Source organism: Lissotriton vulgaris, chromosome 1_2, assembly GCF_964263255.1.
Source record: "Lissotriton vulgaris chromosome 1_2, aLisVul1.2, whole genome shotgun sequence".
Taxonomy (NCBI): Eukaryota; Metazoa; Chordata; class Amphibia; order Caudata; family Salamandridae; genus Lissotriton; species Lissotriton vulgaris.
The window spans coordinates 220,296,762-220,318,169 of NC_141686.1; positions in this window are offsets into that span (position 1 = coordinate 220,296,762).

The window sequence follows — 21,408 nt, forward strand, 5'->3', positions numbered from 1 at the left end:
CTTCCGGCGGCCCATACTTAGAAGGGACCGCCTCCCCGTTGAGGGGCCAATGGCCACCTCCCCCGAGCGCTCCCATCCGTAATGGGTGACGCCCCCCCATAGGGATCTTCCAATTACTGCTCACCGATCATGACCTTACCGCCCGACCAAAATAAATACGACAATTTAACTAAAATCACTCAATTACAAAACAACCATAACTATTTCACGTATAATTACTGATCAATACTAGTGCAGAATTACTTTATTTGAAAAAACATACTGTAGATGACCATTCTTTATTGCATACTCAAAATAATACGACAATCATCACAACCTGCAAGAAATAGAGTTACGACATCAAACTTTATTCAAAACAACTGGCTGTCCTCAGGGTCTGGTGGGTGGGTCAAAATTGGCTCTTCGTTCCGTCTCGAGCTCACGTGCAGCGGGGAGGTGCAACTTCAGAGCACAGGAACAAGAGGATGCTTTCTTGGCTTGTTGCTCCTTTTATCCGTCTTCGGGTGGGCGTAAACCCGCCTCCGCCTGCCCCCCGGGGGCGTGGCCGGCGGCGTCAGCGTCTAGGACAACGCCCTACACGGCGGGAAAAGGCGCGCCCCGGCTACGCCGCTTCGGGCATACCAGCCGCGACTCGCCCCCCGCCCAAGATGGCCTCCCGGGGGGATCGGGGTACTCCACCATACGTTCGGGGGAACCGAGTGGTCGCCCCTTTCCATATGGCAGAGATACCCGCCACCCCCTCTCGACGCAATCCCCAAGGATGGGAAACTGGAAACTGTTCTGAACTTTTGGAAGGCGGGAGGGAGTGACCCTCCCGGCCGTATTTATTAAAATATGAAACAAAATTAAAACATTAAAATAACAGTTTCATATTATGTACAATTTCATTTCCACATTACGATGTTTGGCTAACCTTAACAGATCTCTAATACAAAGGTTCTCCTAGCCGAACTAACATCCTACAAAACATTTGACTTGAAATTGTACATCCTAACGTTAAGGGCCAACGGCAAGGTCGTAACCGGTGTAAGATCCCTAAACCAGAAAATACCCCCCTCACTTGTGAGGGGGGGCGACCGCACAGAGGCGTACCTCAAGTGCATCTACCAATTTCCCTTTGACTTGACGGGGGCCCCAATGGACTCGACGCCATTTAATGGTCGTCCGAGGACTCGTGTGAGGTGTCTAAAAGGTAAGGATCTCGCGTTCGCGAATTTTGCGGATTTGCGGATTCGCAATCCGCAAAATCCGCGAATTCCCACGAATTTGCGGATTTTTTTTTTTTTGTGTTCGCAATTGTTTCTGCCAGTTCGCGAGGATTTGGTACTAGTTCGCAATTGCGAACTTACTTGTCGGCTCGCAACGGTTGCGACTATGTTGTTTCTACGTCTGGTTCATCATCACAGCCTCCCAGCACCCTCTGTTTTACCACTGGCACCCTCTCTTTGACCCATGCCACCCTCTGTTACATCAATGCCACCCTCTGGTTCATCATCACTGTAGAAGATGGGGGGGAAAAGCAAGCCCACCTGCCCTGCTTGAACTGACATGAATTAATTTGGGGTTAGTTTATTAACAACACCTGCCCTGCCCCAACTGACAATAATGAATTAGGGGCTAATTAATGTGTCACTGAAAGAATTTAAAGTTCCAGCCTGGCACCTGCTTGTCTGCTCCTTTAGCTGTAAATCAGGACCTTTGTGGCATACAGTTAAGGTCAGAGCAGGGTCACACAATAGTTGCAAGCAGGCAACCGAATTCTGGAGGGCCCCCTCAGGAAGCACTACAAAGAATCGTTACAAATCATGAGGTTGACCTTTTGCACCTGCTCATTGCTTTTGCTTTTGCTGAAATCGTTTTTCGTTTTTTTTCGCGCTATTCGCGGGGCGCGGCGTCGTGCGAAACCGACCGCGGAAGCCGCCAATTCGTGCGAATGAGCATTTTATTTTTTTGCGGCTTGTTGTTTCGCGAGTTTTTTTGCAGTATTCGCGAGCCGCTTGCAGCGCAACACGCGAATTTACCCCAAGGTCGAGTACGGGCGCGGCCATTTTGTTTGCGTGACGTATTTCCGTTTCCGCCCGCTATGTATAATCTCGCGCAGTAAGCGCATTGCGAGTAGAGGTTCGCACGAGATCGCGCGGGAAATCTAGAGGTTCGCACGAGATCGCGAGGAAAATCTCGCGCGAACTTACTTTTGCGCTCGTGAACGGGCGCCGGCCATCTTGTTTTTCATTCATTTCCTGTGTCTGGGCATGGTGTTTAATCCTCTTGGTATCTTTGCCATCCTTTGCTTGTTTTCAGTTTTTTTTTACGATTTTGCTTCTTATCTATCCCTCTCTTTTCCTAGCTGTATATTTTTGTCTTTTCTGCTATTTTTCTTTACTTTTAAACTACTTTTTTAAACTCTTTTCTTTTCTTCTTCCCTATCCTATTCTTTCTTAATTTTCTACTTCTTCCTACCTTACCTGCCCAGACCATGGTCAAGCCAGGCGCCGTGAAGCTGCCCAGGCACTTGAGGGCCGCAGCGGCGGCGGGGAGTAGTGCTGGACCCAGTGGCAGGACAGCATGCGGGAGATTGAGGGGGGAGCAGGTGACGCGACGGGAGATCTTCAGCCCGGAGGAAGTGGGCGCGCTGGTCTACTTCGTCCAGCGCCGCCTGCCCAGGACCATCGCGGGAGGCGGCAGGATCGCGGCCGGCGGCTACAACATGCGGGAGCGCCGGAAGCGGTGGGAGAAGGTGTGCTGGGCCATATCCCACCTCTACGGGGTCCAGCGCACCTACAGCCAGGTCACCCATCGCTGGACGGACCTCCTGGACCGCGAGCGCGACCTGCTGGACCAGCTCGGCTTGGAGTTCCCCGGGCTTGGTGAGTAGTAGTAGCCATTTAATCACTCACTACTATGATGTTTTCTCCTGCTCTGTGTTGTTGTATTGCAAATATTTGTTTTTTACATGGAGCAAGCCAATAATGCCGCTGATGACGATTACATTGTAGTTAAATTATATTTCAAAATCTTCTGTGCATTTCAGGTGCACTGCTCTCCTTCTCAGTGGCGTTGCTACTATGCTTATTTGTTTTCTATTTTGTGGTCTCATTGGCCTGAGTAACAATTATGTATGAGTGTACTTTACAGAACTGCGTAATGCTAGACACTAGGGGGCAGATTACATTTACAAGCCCCTTGCGCCACGTTTACATTGCCTTGCGTGACGCAACAGCGGCGTAAACGTGGCGCATCCCTGAGAGTCATTTACAGCGTGACGCATCTAGGGAGATGCGTCACGTTATAAAGCCATGGGCCTGCGCCACAATGGGTGCGTTCCTAGTATACAGGGTGGGCGGTCCTGCAGCTGTGCGCCTCGCAAAAGTGCCTGCGTGAAATCTACAAGATTTAACGCAGGCACTTCCGCGACGCTGCTACGTCAATTCAATTCCTTATGCCTGCTTGAAGCAGGCGTAAGGACGGACACAGCATGTTAAGTATTGGGTGGCCCTGAGCATTACTGGAGTTGCATTGCGTTGGCGACGTGACTCCAGCGATGCGCCGCTCTTACGTGACGAGATGCGTAACGCAAGTGCCTACCCTTGCGCCAGGGCGCGCCGCATTGTAAATGAGGCGCATCTGCCGTGTCGCAAGGGTAGTTTTGCGTGACGCATTTGATCTGGCGCATCTCTGGAGATGCGCCAGAACACGTAAGTAAGTATGCCCCTAAGGGGCAGAATTGCAATTACCGTCGCATCCCTGCAAAGTAGCAGGGATGCGGCAGTAATTGTGCGGCCCGCTACCACCACCAAACATGGTGCGCCGTATTTGCAATGCGGCGCACCATGGGCCCAAAACGTCACCGAAGCTTTACTGCTGGAGTTGTGTCGCAACGATGGCGCAGCTCCATCAATGCTCTGGGGTACCCTATCTCCCCAATGCTGGGTCAAGCCGTACGTCTGCTTCAAGCAGGTGCAGGGTTTGTGTGACGCATCATTGTCCTAAAGGTGACTGATTGATATTTTGTAGATTTCCCTCAGCCACTATTAGGATGTGTTCCAGCGCAGGAATGCCCTCCCTTGCGCCGGAACGCCCCCTGATGGCGCAGGGCTTTAAACCGGGATGCATCTCCCAAATGCGTCACGTTGTTATAATATTATACGCCGCACCATGGCGCCCTTTTTTGTTTAGCTGCTGCGTCACAAAAGTCACGCAAGAACGGCGCAAAAGAGCCGCAAGGGCTTAAATCTGCCCCTTCCTTTGTACCCCTGACAATAAGAAAAATAGTGGCGGTGGATTGATAGTTTGACTATTTAAATGACTGGTAATGTAGCAGGCAACTGTTAGTGTTGTCACTGATCTGACTGAAATCACAATGGAGTTTGTCTGTCACTTTGCGTCTTGCCTGCGGACTGCTGCCTGCCAGTCCTAGGTGAACGTTTCAGTACTTTGTTTAGTGAGTTACGTGACTTTCGAAGTCACAGGTCCGCAAATAAATGAAAAGTAACCATAATCAATATAATTTCGCGGAAATATTTTGTTATTGTTCTTTTGAAATGTTTGATTTGGTTGACATTGACAAGCAACAATCATCCATGTTTTCTGTTCTTTCTTTCATGTTGTACGTCAGCTCCCCCCAGGGGCGAGAGGAGGACACAGGAGCAGCAGGCGGCGGATGCTGTTCATCAACAGGGCCAGGATCGGGCAGGCGAGGGCTCCTCTGCTGGCCCCAGTAAGTTTTCATTTTAGACTAGTACCTATTTTTCCTAGCGTTCCTCATTTGACTTTTTTCAAAATTGTCTTTGCTCTTCTTGTAGACTGTATCTAAATTCTTATCCTGCCTCTACTATGACTCCCTGTGGTATTACTAGATTATTCTTATTAGTCTGTCTGTGTAGCTAACTAAGATTGCACGGTTGGCGAAACTCCCATGATTCTAGTCAGCAATAGCTCTATCAACTTAGTGCAGTCCTCTGGGATTGTCCATAATGTCTTTTGAAGTGTTCTATCTGGACTCATGCTTGCAAAAATTGCAAAACCTTTCGCTCAGTCACTCTAGTCTGGACCAAAAAACACAGATTGTATTTAAGTTTAAAAGCTTTATTAAAAGTAAACACATTTATTAAAATGAAGTCATAATAAAACTAAACGTTTAACTGATAATGGAAAAGTGGTTAGTGCTGACGATTAATTGAAGACATTTCTTGTGGTCGAGCCGAGCTCTCACCTGGTTTCAACTTGATCTTGTTGTTAGAAGTCCATCTTCTGTCTGTGTAGAGAAAAATGGTGCGTGTTAAAAAAACAGCCTTCATCAGTTGTGCCAAAAAGTGCAGCAAGACAACCTTCCCTGGAAAAAGGGAATTTTTTTTTAACTTTAACGTAGACAGTCACAAATTACATTGTTTTCACATGTCTTCATTCCTAGACCAAATACTAGTGACTAGTGAGTGCTTTATTCTAACATTCTTAAATGTACTTTGTAGGTGGAACATCTGGTGGCGGGGCCAGTGTGGAGGTGGTGGTGCTCGACACGGAGGCGGAGGGCGATTCTTCAGGGGAGGAGGCGGCGGCTGTGAGAGTTGAGACGGTGGTGGTGGCGGCCAGAGGTAAGCTCTTATATATTCCTTACTTATTGAGATTGAAGACTAGCTGGGAAGGCAAGAATATGAGATGCATCATGGCTGGGTGAATGATGAAGCAATGATGGGTGGAAGGACAACAGCCTGGGTGGGTGACACAGAAACTGTATGTGTCCATATACCTGGATCATGCTACTATCTGACTCTTAGATAGCATATGTGTATCTAGAGCAGGGGTACTCCTAGTACGGCCCGCGGGCCGGTGGTGGCCCGGCAAGCCTTCCTTGGCGGTGCGCAGACCTTGCAGACAATCACTGCTCCCCCGGCCCCCACAGAGCAGAGGCTTTTTTGTATTTCACCTGTTAGCGCCCCTGCATCTCCACTCTGACAATCACTGCTCCCCCGGCCCCCACAGAGCAGAGTGGAGATGCAAGGCCACAAAGAGGTGAAATAGAACAAAGCCTCTGCTCTGTGGGGCCGGGCAAGCAGTGATTGTCAGGGTGGAGAAGCAGGGGCGCTAAAACAAACAAAGCCTCAATAATATGTTAATGGTCTTTTAAAGACCTGTTAAGTACTTTGGTGTTGTTGTCTGTGTGTGCGCGTTGTGGAAGCGGTCTCAACCCGGGCTGAAGGCTGACACAGATAGACACACACACAGTGAGATGACAGAGGGGGAGGGAGAGGGAGGGCAGGAGGGAGAGAGAGATGGAGGGAGGGAGGGCAGGAGGGAGAGCAGGAGGGAGAGAGATGTATGTAAATGCTGGGTCTGGTGGCTCAGTGGATGAGGGCATCTGCTGCAGGGACCTGTGTGCAACCTCATGGTCACAAGTTATCGTTTTGCTTTAGCCCCGCCCCCTCTGACTCCGCCCCCACCAGTGCGGCCCTCGGCCCCAAACTACACTGTAAATGTAGCCCCTGAGAGAAAGTTTGTGAGTACCCATGATCTAGAGAGAGTAGACGGTCAGTGGATGAACTAAGTGTAACTTTGAAGAGCATGTAACACTGCACCCGCACGTCCGTTCCAGTGTAGGAAAGGCAAGGAAAAGAACTTTTAATTTTGTCCAAATACTACCATAAATAGTAGCAGTAGTTTGTATTGCAAGCACTGCATAGATCCGGTTATTATGGTGGCCACTCCCTACCTCTCTTAATAAGTTTAGTAGTACTCAGTCATTCATGTGTGGATGTATCACTGGTCACTCAATAAAAAGCAAAGCACCTAAAGTCATCCCATATATAAGCAAAAACATCCCATGTGAAGTGATAGATAATCAGATTATTTATCTTCTTCAATTTTCCATTTCTAGTACTCATTTCCACTGTAGGGTGAAAGTTAAATTAATTAAGCAGTAGCCCTTGAGTTGTAACAGAGTATTCTCAGTGCCACCCGTAATAGAAAAGTAAGAGATTCACCACCTGCATGTACTGGACGGGTACAGTAACGCAACGGCAACGCAAGTCTAGGTCACTCCTCATGGCGTGCGTCTCTTTTTCTCGGGTGCAAGTTTACCGCGCTGGCATTATGCCGGCTTGCAGAAAATAACGTACCAATTTTCCAAAACAAGAGATAAGAAGAAGAATAAGACTGGTGTACTTTCATAGTCGACTCCAATGGAAGTCCACAGTGCTCGTAGAATTTGTTCCTTAAACTCCCACTAATGTTAGAGCAAGGATGAAGAAGTGTGAGGTTAGATAGATACTGGCCTCAATAGTTATGTAATGCGCTTGCAAGTTGCTAGTTGTACTGCAGCACAAATTTCTGCTGAATGATTGAGTTAATCTTAAAGAGCATTGGTTACAGACTATGTCTTTCTTTCTTCATATAGGTTCTCCTTCCAAACGAACAAGGAGGAAGGAGCTGGCTAGAGCGGCCCGGCAATGGAGGATCGAGGCCACTGTTGCGGAATATCGGCGGCTGGTGGCCCTGGAGGACGTGGAAAGTGTGCAGTCGACAACTACAACAACGTCGTCTGCATCGGCCTCCGTGGCCCCACGGGCTGCCACCCAGCACAGTGGTCCACCGAGACTGAGCCGGGCTGCCAAAGGCAAACGCCACCGCCGAGCAGCAAGGCCAACAGCTGCCTCTCACAGGCCTTGCACCTGCAAGGCAGTGAAGGCACGCCTGCGACGCACTACCCTGATGGTGTCCCGCCTTCAGCAGGAGCTCGCCTTGCTCCGCGAGGAGCATGATGCCCTGGCCCAAAAAGTTAACAGCATCCACCCATAGTGTCCCTTGCCCCTTTTTTAGAGACTTTTGGGGGGTGGGAATTGGGAGTTGGGTTTTTGGGGACTTTTGAAGGACAATCGTTGGGGTTAGGGAGGGTCTTGCGGGAGATTATTTTGTTAGGGATATAAATATACTTTTTCAAACTTTATCTGAGCATACCTGTTTTTTACTGCTTGCCTGGTGGGTGGGGGTTTAACGTTGACTGTTTTCCAGAAAGTTTAGTTCCATTTTCTTCCTTTAAGTGTAAATGCCCAAATGTTTTCAACACTAAGTGCCTCTCACAGACTAAGTGAAGTGAATCCAAGAGTCCTAGGACTTTAGTAGTACTACCTTCAGTCTCTCGTCTCTCGTACTAATACTCCATTATACCCCCAAACCACCAAACGCTTATCTTACCTGTAATTTGTGTTTGAAAGTAGGGCTAGACCCAGGGCTGGCTCCACGGGAAACACCGAATAACGTTGGCAATCTTGGTCAGATAAAATTTCCTCATAGCGGTGGTACTAGTGGTGTGACACAGTGGCAGTTGCATGCCTATGAAAAAAAAGAAAATGAAATCTGGTTTGTCCTCCTGAGCAATTCAACGGTACAACTGAGAATATAGCAGGTGACAGAAGTACAGTAGAGCAGTGCCACATTGTAGCCTAACAAATGGTAAAGTATAACTACTAATTCGGTTGAAGTTCTTTCACATTAGCAATGGTTCTTTGTCAAGCAGAGTAAGAATATATCATCGACAACTGTGGAAAGAAAGAATGCGACAGTACAGGGCCTGTGTGGAATTATTGATAACGATATTCAACATAAGGTCTCTGTAGCCAGATACCCGAGAGCCTTGCTGGTCACTATAAATCCATTCACAACAACACTCAATGGGGTTGGTCTGGAAGGTGTCAGGTTTACTCCCCGTGATCCAGTCGATGCAAATATGGTTCCACCTCCAAATGTCACCAACACCCAGAAGTGTAAACACAGGGTGTTCGAGGCATTAGGCGGGGGAGAAAAATAACAAACTAAAATAAAAAATGTGGGATGGGTAAAGGTAGGGTCAGCAGGGAAAGGATACCTGTAACAGAAGACAAGACAGGCATCAGTGAAGTGCTGTCCTAACATACAAGGGTACTCTCATATAGTCTCACTAAATAGTCTGCAAGTCTCCCGCCTACTCATGGGAAATGTAGTTTCATAGTACGGTAGGCGCTTAGGGGCTGCGTAACCTGACAGAAGGTATAGTAGATAGAAAAGGAGAAATTGCTTTTTTTCTAGGTGTCCCCTCACTCACCAGGGTTGCCCCTTGGTGACATGCTTCATCATTGGGGCCATCCCAGTCCTCTACGGCCTGGGGCGTGCTGCGACTTGCGAATTACGTAGGAGCACTTACAAATGACTATGTGTGGTGCAGATAGTGGAGTGGACTAAGTGATGTGTTAAGGGATCAATGTAGAAGCCGAGAGAGAGCCAAGAAATGCAGTCACAGTCAGAGAAAAAGGCAAGGGATACTGTATCTATGTGGTTGTAGTGGTCCTGTTGGAAGTGGTAAGTAAGTTGCCCGCAGAAAAAAAATCCTCCTATTAGCGGCACTCCTCCATTGCAGCCGACGCTTCGTCCACCGATGTTGGTCACCAGAAGACACCCTGTCCACTGCCTGCCTGATGCTGAATTGTGGCTCGCTACTGTGAAGCCTGACTCCATCCTTTTTTCCCCATTGCAGAGACTGAAACCCGGCCTGTAATTATTCAACGAAAAACAGGAAGTGATATAATATTACAACACCACTGATAAATAAATATAAGGTATGTAGGCTGTGGAGTGCAAAAAGTCACAATTTGTTTTTCCTAGTAGACAGTACAATGTTTTTGAAAGTGCGTACTCTGAGTCACCTTTTGAAGGATAAATAAGTATGGGCAAATTAATGTAGCGGATCTTGCCCCTCAAGCTAGGTGTACTGTAAACTGTGTTTTAGAACAAAATTAGATCTTCCTAGCAGTGCTCCCACCCAGACCCTTACTAAAGCCAGTCGCAAAAATGTAGAAGACCCCCAATCAAATCTCAAAAAACGAGGCCTAGCAGAAAACTGGTGACAAAACTTACTTTGAAAGTAAAAGTAGGCCGAAGTACCCTAATTACCCATTACCCACCGTGGATTGCATTCAAACCACTTGCAAGCAACCAAGCAAAAGTAGCCATAGCCAGCATCGCTCCAAGACTCGAAATCCCCCCCACTCAAACACATGCAATAGAAATACTGCTAACCCTAACGAACCCTAAGTTAAGAATAGTGGCAAAGGCTTTCTTTAACTATGCCAAATCCCCCCTTTCCCACCATGGATTTTCTTCAAATGACTTGCAACCAAAATTACACATTCTCACGAGTGCTCTAAGACCCCAGAACTCAGTTTGAAAAATCTAGAACACCCCGAAACACATGCAATCCTGCTGCTAGGGCTAACCCTAACGAACCCTAAGTTACAAAAAGTGCCAAAACTAAAGGCTTTTCCGCGCGGATTTTGTCCCAACCACTTCTACCCGGTATTAGACCTTCCCAGGAATGCCCCAAGACCCGGCAACCCACCCGCCAAGAAGCGTAACACCCCCAAACAGGCCAAAAGCAAAATCTCATACTTGCAATATTTCTGGGCCTTCGGTCCAAACGCGCTGCGTAGCTAGGCCATAAGTCGGGGTTGGCACGACGGATTTCCTGAAAAGCAAATGCAATCAAGATTAGAGTGTCCCAGCAGTGCTCCCAGACCACGAAACTCACCCGCAAACAGACGGAACCCCCCCTAAGAGCACCTCAAAGGCAAGCAAGTCATCAAAAACACAAAAAAAATTCCGCCTGGGATTTGGTCCAAAACACTTTTATCCGGTATTAGAGCTTCCCAGCAATGGCCCCAGAGCCGTCAACCCAGGAGAAAACGAGTAGAAGACCCCCAAACAGCCAAAGAGCAAAAGTACAAAAATGGGGACTTAGTCAATTTTTCACAAATTTCCCAAATCACTCCGCGCGCGCTCTGCAGCTAGGCCCTAAGTCCCCTCTGCCACCATGGATTTGCTTCAAACCTCTTGCAAAGTAAAGTATATATAGCCAGCAGTGCTCCCAGACCACGAAACTCACCCACAAACACCAGGAAGCCCCCCAAACAGGCCCCCGAAAACACTACATAGAGCAAAATGTCAGAAATAGCCAAAAAAAAAATCGGCCTGGATTTTGTCCCAACCACTTCTACCCGGTATTAGACCTTCCCAGGAATGCCCCAAGACCCGTCAACCCACCCGCCAAGAAGCATAACACCCCCAAACAGGCCAAAAGCAAAATCTCATACTTGCAATATTTCTGGGCCTTCGGTCCAAACGCGCTGCGTAGCTAGGCCATAAGTCGGGGTTGGCACGACGGATTTCCTGAAAAGCAAATGCAATCAAGATTAGAGTGTCCCAGCAGTGCTCCCAGACCACGAAACTCACCCACAAACACCAGGAAGCCCCCCAAACAGGCCCCCGAAAACGCTACATAGAGCAAAATGTCAGAAATAGCCCAAAAAAAAAATCGGCCTGGATTTTGTCCCAACCACTTCTACCCGGTATTAGACCTTCCCAGGAATGCCCCAAGACCCGGCAACCCACCCGCCAAGAAGCATAACACCCCCAAACAGGCCAAAAGCAAAATCTCATACTTGCAATATTTCTGGGCCTTCGGTCCAAACACGCTGCGTAGCTAGGCCATAAGTCGGGGTTGGCACGACGGATTTCCTGAAAAGCAAATGCAATCAAGAGTAGAGTGTCCCAGCAGTGCTCCCAGAACACGAAACTCACCCGCAAACAGACGGAACCCCCCTTAAGAGCACCTCAAAGGCAAGCAAGTCATCAAAAACACAAAAAAAATTCCGCCTGGGATTTGGTCCAAAACACTTTTATCCGGTATTAGAGCTTCCCAGCAATGGCCCCAGAGCCGTCAACCCAGGAGAAGACGAGTAGAAGACCCCCAAACAGCCAAAGAGCAAAAGTACAAAAATGGGGACTTAGTCAATTTTTCACAAATTTCCCAAATCACTCCACGCGCGCTCTGCAGCTAGGCCCTAAGTCCCCTCTGCCACCATGGATTTGCTTCAAACCTCTTGCAAAGTAAAGTATATATAGCCAGCAGTGCTCCCAGACCACGAAACTCACCCACAAACACCAGGAAGCCCCCCAAACAGGACCCCGAAAACGCTACATAGAGCAAAATGTCAGAAATAGCCCCAAAAAAAATCGGCCTGGATTTTGTCCCAACCACTTCTACCCGGTATTAGACCTTCCCAGGAATGCCCCAAGACCCGTCAACCCACCCGCCAAGAAGCATAACACCCCCAAACAGGCCAAAAGCAAAATCTCATACTTGCAATATTTCTGGGCCTTCGGTCCAAACGCGCTGCGTAGCTAGGCCATAAGTCGGGGTTGGCACGACGGATTTCCTGAAAAGCAAATGCAATCAAGATTAGAGTGTCCCAGCAGTGCTCCCAGACCACGAAACTCACCCGCAAACACCAGGAAGCCCCCCAAACAGGCCCCCGAAAACGCTACATAGAGCAAAATGTCAGAAATAGCCAAAAAAAAAATCGGCCTGGATTTTGTCCCAACCACTTCTACCCGGTATTAGACCTTCCCAGGAATGCCCCAAGACCCGTCAACCCACCCGCCAAGAAGCATAACACCCCCAAACAGGCCAAAAGCAAAATCTCATACTTGCAATATTTCTGGGCCTTCGGTCCAAACGCGCTGCGTAGCTAGGCCATAAGTCGGGGTTGGCACGACGGATTTCCTGAAAAGCAAATGCAATCAAGATTAGAGTGTCCCAGCAGTGCTCCCAGACCACGAAACTCACCCACAAACACCAGGAAGCCCCCCAAACAGGCCCCCGAAAACGCTACATAGAGCAAAATGTCAGAAATAGCCCAAAAAAAAATCGGCCTGGATTTTGTCCCAACCACTTCTACCCGGTATTAGACCTTCCCAGGAATGCCCCAAGACCCGGCAACCCACCCGCCAAGAAGCATAACACCCCTAAACAGGCCAAAAGCAAAATCTCATACTTGCAATATTTCTGGGCCTTCGGTCCAAACGCGCTGCGTAGCTAGGCCATAAGTCGGGGTTGGCACGACGGATTTCCTGAAAAGCAAATGCAATCAAGATTAGAGTGTCCCAGCAATGCTCTCAGACCACGAAACTCACCCACAAACAGACGGAACCCCCCCTAAGAGCACCTCAAAGGCAAGCAAGTCATCAAAAACACAAAAAATGTTCCGCCTCGGATTTGGTCCAAACCACTTTTAGTGCTTCCCAGCAATGGCCCCAGACCCGTCAACTCACCTGCAAAGAGGTAGAACAACACCCCCACAAGTGCTGAGTCTTTCTTCATTGGGCGTAAACCAGCCCTCTGCTTTGATGGAAATAGGAGTCTGGAGGAGGAGGATAGAGGAGCATGTTCTTCTGAACTTGTGAACCTGAGGAATGCAGACTGCGGCACCTTCAAATAAATTAGCAAACAAGTGAAGACAGTTCTGCTGATGGGCTTGTTTTTGTGATTATCTGATTAAAGTTTGAATTATATTAACTGTGCACAACAAAGAAAGACAGACACACAGGAATAAAAGTGAATAAGGATGAAAAAGAAAGTTATTGATTCGTTGTCTCATTTTCAGGGCTCGAAGTCGGTATCACGGTCCAGGAATAAGAATAAGGCTTCGTCATCATACTCTGCGAATTCAGCCAGGGTGAGGTCAGTGCCACCTGACAGAGTAGAAATTCCCTCATCTATGTTGCTGGCCACCTCCTCTTCATCCGGCACGCTCTCTCGTACTCTGAAATCTGGTGGTATGAGGTGCTGATTCATCTTGATCATTGTTAACCTCTCCACATTTTTGGGCGAGAGGCGGCTCCGTTTGGGAGTTACAATCCCACCAGCCGCACTGAAAACCCGTTCAGAAGACACACTTGCGAGTGGGCAAGACAAGTAGTTTAAAGCCAGGTTGGTGAGCTGTGGCCACAATTCTTTTTTCCCATGCCAATACGCCAATGGGTCAGAATTAACATAGACCTCTGTGGAGTCATTCAGATAGTCCTTCACCATCGACTCAAGGTCCTCCTCCAAGGTTCCTCCACTTTGCGTAGCTCTTGCTGTGCCTCTGACCTTTTGAGAACCAAACCCACGCAGAGCTAGCCAATCCTCTTCAGCCTCCAATGTTTCTGTTGTCTTTCGTGCAGATGATCCGGTTGCCGGTGTCTTTAACGGCTGAGAGGTCACTTGTGCCACAGCCACAGGTGCAGAAGTGGATTGTTTTGACTGGGGATGGCCTGCTGATGTACTGCCATTTCCTTCAATTTCCAGCCGTTCTGTTTCAAACTTCTTGGCTGACAAGGCTAGCCAACGTTTGTACTTTGTAACATCTTCATCACCAAAAGGAAAGAATGCTCTGCCTGCCAGCGCCTTTTTGTAGCGTGGATCCAGAATAGTAGCACAAATGTAATGCTGTTCTGAGTGGATCTTTTTAAGACGTTCATCACCTTGTAGGAGCTCTAATAATTGCTCAGCCAGAAGCAAAGAGTCTTTCTTTTTGTCATCTTTTCCAAACACAGAACACACCTCCTTCAGTTGGTCCTCCAGCATGTACAACAATGGGATAGCTTTTCCCAAATTAGAGTCCTCCTTGCTGACTGCACGCGTGAAGACCTCAAAAGGACGAAGCATGCGTGTTAGGCTTTCAACTATGTTCCATTGCGGCCCACCCATCCTCAGCTCCTCTATACCCTCTTTCAAGAAATATTGATCGAGTTGCGTATACTGCTCATACAGACGCTCAAGCATGTAGAAGGTTGAGTTCCAACGTGTTACCACCTCCTGGATGAGTGCTTTCACTGGCATTTGACATTGATATAGCATGCTCCTCAGCTGCTTCCGGGCCTTAAAAGAATGCCTGAAATGCTTGCAAATTTTTCGGCAGTTCTCCAATACACTGTACGCTGCACTGCGTTTATTACCCAAGAATTTTTGGACAACCAGGTTTATACAGTGCGCCAAACACGGCACTCTGAAATAGTAACCGTCCCTCATGGCCTTAACTATATTGGCGCCACAGACAGTTAAGGACCTTTGTGTTAAAGACATCCAAAATGTTTTCTGCTGTGTGACGTTTCTCCAAACCAAACATGGCTAGTGTTGCATGTTTCCGAGCACCTTTAAAAACAATGTTAGTGTCAACACCTGAGTTTAGCTTTGCTTTAGCCCCTGAAAAAGAGACCCAGTGTGCAGTGATGCACATGTAATCAGCGCCTGCGCCACTGGTCCACATGTCTGTTGTCAGATGTATAGTGTGAACAGCACTCTTCTGCAAAGCTGCCCCAATCACCTTCAGAACATCTTCATGTAGTGCTGGAACCGCAACTCGGGCAAAATAGAACCGGCTAGGAACCTTCCATTTAGGGCAGAGCGCTGTCACTAATTCTAGAAAACCAACCCCTTCTACAAAAGAAAAAGGGAGAAGGTCCAGAGCTAGCATTTTAGCCAGCTTAGTGTTATACAGACGGGTCATTGGGTGGTTGCGTTCATATTGCGCTTCTGTAAACAACATCTTTTTAATGTTGCCCTGGACCAATGATTTACGGGATGATGATGATCTCTTCGACCCAGTTACGCTCGCTGATGAACTTTTCCGCATTGATGTCTCACTCTCTCCCACACTCTTAGTGTGGCTCCCATGGGGTGTGCTGCTGACATGGGAACTGGGTGTAAGTGAAGTGTTTGAATCGTCTTCTTCTACCTCCTCGTTATCAGCAGATGACAAATCAACGTTTTCATTACGTGCAATTCCGGCTTTCTTGACCGCCTCTAGGTGCGGAAACCATTGGACAGCGTGCCTTCTCTCAAGATGACCTCTCTGGCCTCCGGTACCATAGTTAGAACCAAGCTTACCACGACTAAATCGAAGCTTACAAAGGCTACAAATGGCTACGTTTTCCTTTTTTGGGCAAACACTAAAGAAGTCCCAAACTGGAGACTTGAAATGTCTTCGGGGGCCGGAGGAGGCGGCGATACTGGTGGTGGTGGTCCTGCTGCTAATGACAGATGAAGTGGAGGATGTGGATTGCCGAACTTCAGTACGTTTTGCACTTTCACCACCACGAATTGAGGTCGAGGACGAGGTGGGTACCTTCTTGCGAAGAAATATGGAAGCGGTAGGTTTTGGTATACTACTTAACTCCAAATCTAATGATTCCATTTCCATTGCCTCCTCGCCGACATCATCATCACGCTCAGCAGCTTCTCGGGATAGGGTCAAAATGTCTCTTTGCTGCATGCCCGGTGGGGCTGCAGTGACCTTTGTGATGACTGGCTCGTCGTCATCGTGAGAGGCTTCATCACCAGCAGTATCTGTCACTTCTTGTTGAGCCTCATCACACTCCATAGGTTTGAGTTTTTGGACGACCTTCCTTTTACGCTTAGGTACCGGTGTCAGATCATGGTGTGCCTCACTGTCAGACCGCAGTTGTGGTTCCCAAGACAGATCACTTGCATCAGAACGAGGTGGGCTTGAAGAAGATGTAGACACCCCCCTTGATCTTTTCCTTGCTAGGGATGTGGAAGACAATGAATGATCATCAGGAGGAGTGGCTTCCAATGATACCTCGGCTTCATTGTCGATTTCCAAATGTGCCCCTACTTCGGGAGGAACAACTATTGTGGGCACTTGTGAACCTCCATGCACCTTTGCTTGCGCATCTCCTTTTGCTGCCTCTCCTTCCACATGTACTTGGGCGTGTACTTGCACATGGTGTTGTTGTTGCGGCTGTGGTTGTTCAACACTTGTCAGATGAGTTACAACAACCTGTGTTGATTCAGGGACATTGCTGCTACTTTCTTGCGATGAGCCAACATCACTGGTCGATGGTGATTGGAGAAGTACACTGACTGCCTCTGAAGCACTCAAGGGCTTTGACTTAAGTTGGCGTGGTGGTGGAGGCACTGAACCCAATGGAGCAGGGGTGCTGCTCTCAGCTTGGTCCCCAGCAGATCCTGCTGCTGCAGGCGTACTTTTTTTTTTGCTCCCAAAAAAAGTGGCGGGTGGCACACCAGCCTCCTTGGTAACTTGCTTCTTCTGCTCCTTACTAGCAACTTTCTTGCTAGAGGAGCTACGGAGAACTTTCTTTGGGGGCGGGGCCATCTTCTTCAGAGCAGGTCAGACAGCAGGCCGCAGTTGCATGAATTGTAGAGTTGTCTGAGGCCAGACGTGACGTCGCGTGACGTTTTGCTGCACACACACACCGCTGCAGGACTTCTTCCTGGCACTGGTGGTTCTCTTGAGTCTTGTGCACCTAAAAAAAATGGAAGACAGAGGAACATCAGTTCAGTTATAGAGCACAAAAAAATCGAAAAACACTGCAAAATCAGCACAATCCCAATCCATCCATGCCCTCCATAATGTTTAAATTCAAGACAACCCACAGAAAGACTAGGCCCATGCAAGACTCACTACCCCTGGGCATAAATAAAGGTTGAAAAGTAGGCAAAATGGTTGGAGGCCTAACAACAAAGCCTGCATTTAAAATGGCCACTTGCCTGCCAGCACATGGCCAGTGCCTGTAGCTGCACTCAAAATGGCCACCAGCCACATGGCATGTCCCTCCCCATGAACACCCCCAAAAATCGAAAAACACTGCAAAATCAGCACAATCCCATTCAATCCATGGCCTCCATGATGTTTAAATTCAAGACAACCCACAGAAATACTAGGCCCATGCAAGACTCACTACCCCTGGGCATAAATAAAGGTTGAAAAGTAGGCAAAATGGTTGGAGGCCTAACAACAAAGCCTGCATTCAAAATGGCCACTTGCCTGCCAGCACATGGCCAGTGCCTGTAGCTGCACTCAAAATGGCCACCAGCCACATGGCATGTCCCTCCCCATGAACACCCCCAAAAATCGAAAAACACTGCAAAATCAGCACAATCCCATTCCATCCATGGCCTCCATGATGTTTAAATTCAAGACAGCCCACAGAAAGACTAGGCCCATGCTAGACTCAAATACCCCTGGTGAAAAGGCCACAAGTACAGGCCCAAAAATCGAAAAACACTGCAAAATCAGCACAATCCCATTCCATCCATGGCCTCCATGATGTTTAAATTCAAGACAGCCCACAGAAAGACTAGGCCCATGCTAGACTCAAATACCCCTGGTGAAAAGGCCACAAGTACAGGCCCAAAAATCGAAAAACACTGCAAAATCAGCACAATCCCATTCAATCCATGGCCTCCATGATGTTTAAATTCAAGACAACCCACAGAAATACTAGGCCCATGCAAGACTCACTACCCCTGGGCATAAATAAAGGTTGAAAAGTAGGCAAAATGGTTGGAGGCCTAACAACAAAGCCTGCATTCAAAATGGCCACTTGCCTGCCAGCACATGGCCAGTGCCTGTAGCTGCACTCAAAATGGCCACCAGCCACATGGCATGTCCCTCCCCATGAACACACCCAAAAATCGAAAAACACTGCAAAATCAGCACAATCCCATTCAATCCATGGCCTCCATGATGTTTAAATTCAAGACAACCCACAGAAAGACTAGGCCCATGCAAGACTCACTACCCCTGGGCATAAATAAAGGTTGAAAAGTAGGCAAAATGGTTGGAGGCCTAACAACAAAGCCTGCATTCAAAATGGCCACTTGCCTGCCAGCACATGGCCAGTGCCTGTAGCTGCACTCAAAATGGCCACCAGCCACATGGCATGTCCCTCCCCATGAACACCCCCAAAAATCGAAAAACACTGCAAAATCAGCACAATCCCATTCCATCCATGGCCTCCATGATGTTTAAATTCAAGACAGCCCACAGAAAGACTAGGCCCATGCTAGACTCAAATACCCCTGGTGAAAAGGCCACAAGTACAGGCCCAAAAATCGAAAAACACTGCAAAATCAGCACAATCCCATTCCATCCATGGCCTCCATGATGTTTAAATTCAAGACAGCCCACAGAAAGACTAGGCCCATGCTAGACTCAAATACCCCTGGTGAAAAGGCCACAAGTACAGGCCCAAAAATCGAAAAACACTGCAAAATCAGCACAATCCCATTCAATCCATGGCCTCCATGATGTTTAAATTCAAGACAACCCACAGAAATACTAGGCCCATGCAAGACTCACTACCCCTGGGCATAAATAAAGGTTGAAAAGTAGGCAAAATGGTTGGAGGCCTAACAACAAAGCCTGCATTCAAAATGGCCACTTGCCTGCCAGCACATGGCCAGTGCCTGTAGCTGCACTCAAAATGGCCACCAGCCACATGGCATGTCCCTCCCCATGAACACACCCAAAAATCGAAAAACACTGCAAAATCAGCACAATCCCATTCAATCCATGGCCTCCATGATGTTTAAATTCAAGACAACCCACAGAAAGACTAGGCCCATGCAAGACTCACTACCCCTGGGCATAAATAAAGGTTGAAAAGTAGGCAAAATGGTTGGAGGCCTAACAACAAAGCCTGCATTCAAAATGGCCACTTGCCTGCCAGCACATGGCCAGTGCCTGTAGCTGCACTCAAAATGGCCACCAGCCACATGGCATGTCCCTCCCCATGAACACCCCCAAAAATCGAAAAACACTGCAAAATCAGCACAATCCCATTCCATCCATGGCCTCCATGATGTTTAAATTCAAGACAGCCCACAGAAAGACTAGGCCCATGCTAGACTCAAATACCCCTGGTGAAAAGGCCACAAGTACAGGCCCAAAAATCGAAAAACACTGCAAAATCAGCACAATCCCATTCCATCCATGGCCTCCATGATGTTTAAATTCAAGACAGCCCACAGAAAGACTAGGCCCATGCACCACTCACTACCCCTGGTCAAGGCCCCAACAACAGGTCAAAAATCGAAAAACACAAAATTTTACAAAAAAAAAATCGAAAAACACAGAAAAATCAGCACAATCCCAATTCATCTATGGCCTCCATGATGTTTAAGTTCAAGACAACCCACAGAAAGAATCAGTCCACCCACCACTGAGTACCCCTGGGCAAAAGGCCCCAAAACAGCCCAAAAATCGAAAATCCCAAAATTTTAGTTGCAGCAACTGTAATGCCCCAAACAAACTTACTTGTAAAATTTCTAATCCAACAGTGATCCAAAGAAAGTCGAAAAGGCCTCAAATCCAAAGATCCAGCAGCATCCACAAAAAGTAATCCTTCCAGGTCCACATCCAAATGAAAAGTGACCAGGAGATGGACAAAGCACTGGGAGGAGCCTGCTGAACAGGAACAGGAAGTTGAAGACTATGGGGCACTTCCTTCCTCCCACCCCCCTGCCCCCCTCCCCAAAATGGACTCCTCGCTAAAAAAGTGCAGGCAAATGTCAAACTAAGGAGTTATTCACATAAAAATCATCATTTCTAGAAGGTTTATGCTGCTTGCTGGTGGATTTCTTGTGCAGAATTGCAAATTTATATTTTCGCTCGCCGCATCTCAAATCTCGCAATTGCGAAGTACCGCGAGACGTGATCTCGCCGTACTCGCGTTGACAAACTATCGCTGGCAAGCCGCGATGACGTAATCGCGCTCGCCAATTACCGCGGGATCACACAGCAAGATCCAAAATGGCGCAGCACTCGCAAACTATCGAAAAAAACAACTCGGCAAACGATGATAAACGCCGCGCGCCGCAAAAATTGTATCACCAACGCCGCGCGCCGCCAAAAAAATCCGCTGCGTGCGAATTTGCGGATTTTGCGGGAAATCCGCAAATCTCGAGGATTGCGGATTTCCCGAAAATCCGCAAAATCCGCGAGCGTAACGGATTTTCCGCCCATGCTTAGCGTAAACCCCCTCCCGAACCCCACTCAACTTACCCATCTGCCGTCGCAGATGTCCTGGCCCCGGGAAATTCCCCAGGAGGGCCCGTAGCCCCTCCTATCCAGGAAGGGGCCTTGACCGCCTTTCCTTTCCTTCCGGCGGCCCATCCTTAGAAGGGACCGCCTCCCCGTTGAGGGGCCAATGGCCACCTCCCCCGAGCGCTCCCATCCGTAATGGGTGACGCCCCCCCATAGGGATCTTCCAATTACTGCTCACCGATCATGACCTTACCGCCACAGGCCGGATAGTTGACCGGCTATCCGGACCCCCCACAAAACTCCTACCTAAAGGTCATGTTTTAAACTCTTCAGCCAAGCAATGAGGTCTCCTATGAGTAACTCATTCCCCACCCGGGACAAATGGACCCCATCTCCCAAATACATACTGTCCCCCTTGATACAACCATGCGGGATAGAATGCAGTGCACTTGAACGAAACAATCTACCCAACTTGTTATTTACCTTCTTCACTGAGTGGTTCAGAGCAGAAACCGAAATCGCCCCCCGCCACATTTTACGTGGAATCATATGGGACCATGCAATGGTGCACCCTGGAACTCTTCTCGCCAACCAACTTAAAGTGGAAAGCATTGCCTCGAGAAGCAGTCGTCTACCAGTGGTCACCAAATCATTACCCCCAAGATGGACTATGAGTATAGACGGCGGTGACCTTGTCCGCCCTAACAAACCCTCAAAAAAGGATTGAAACTGGTCAATACAGAGCCCGCCC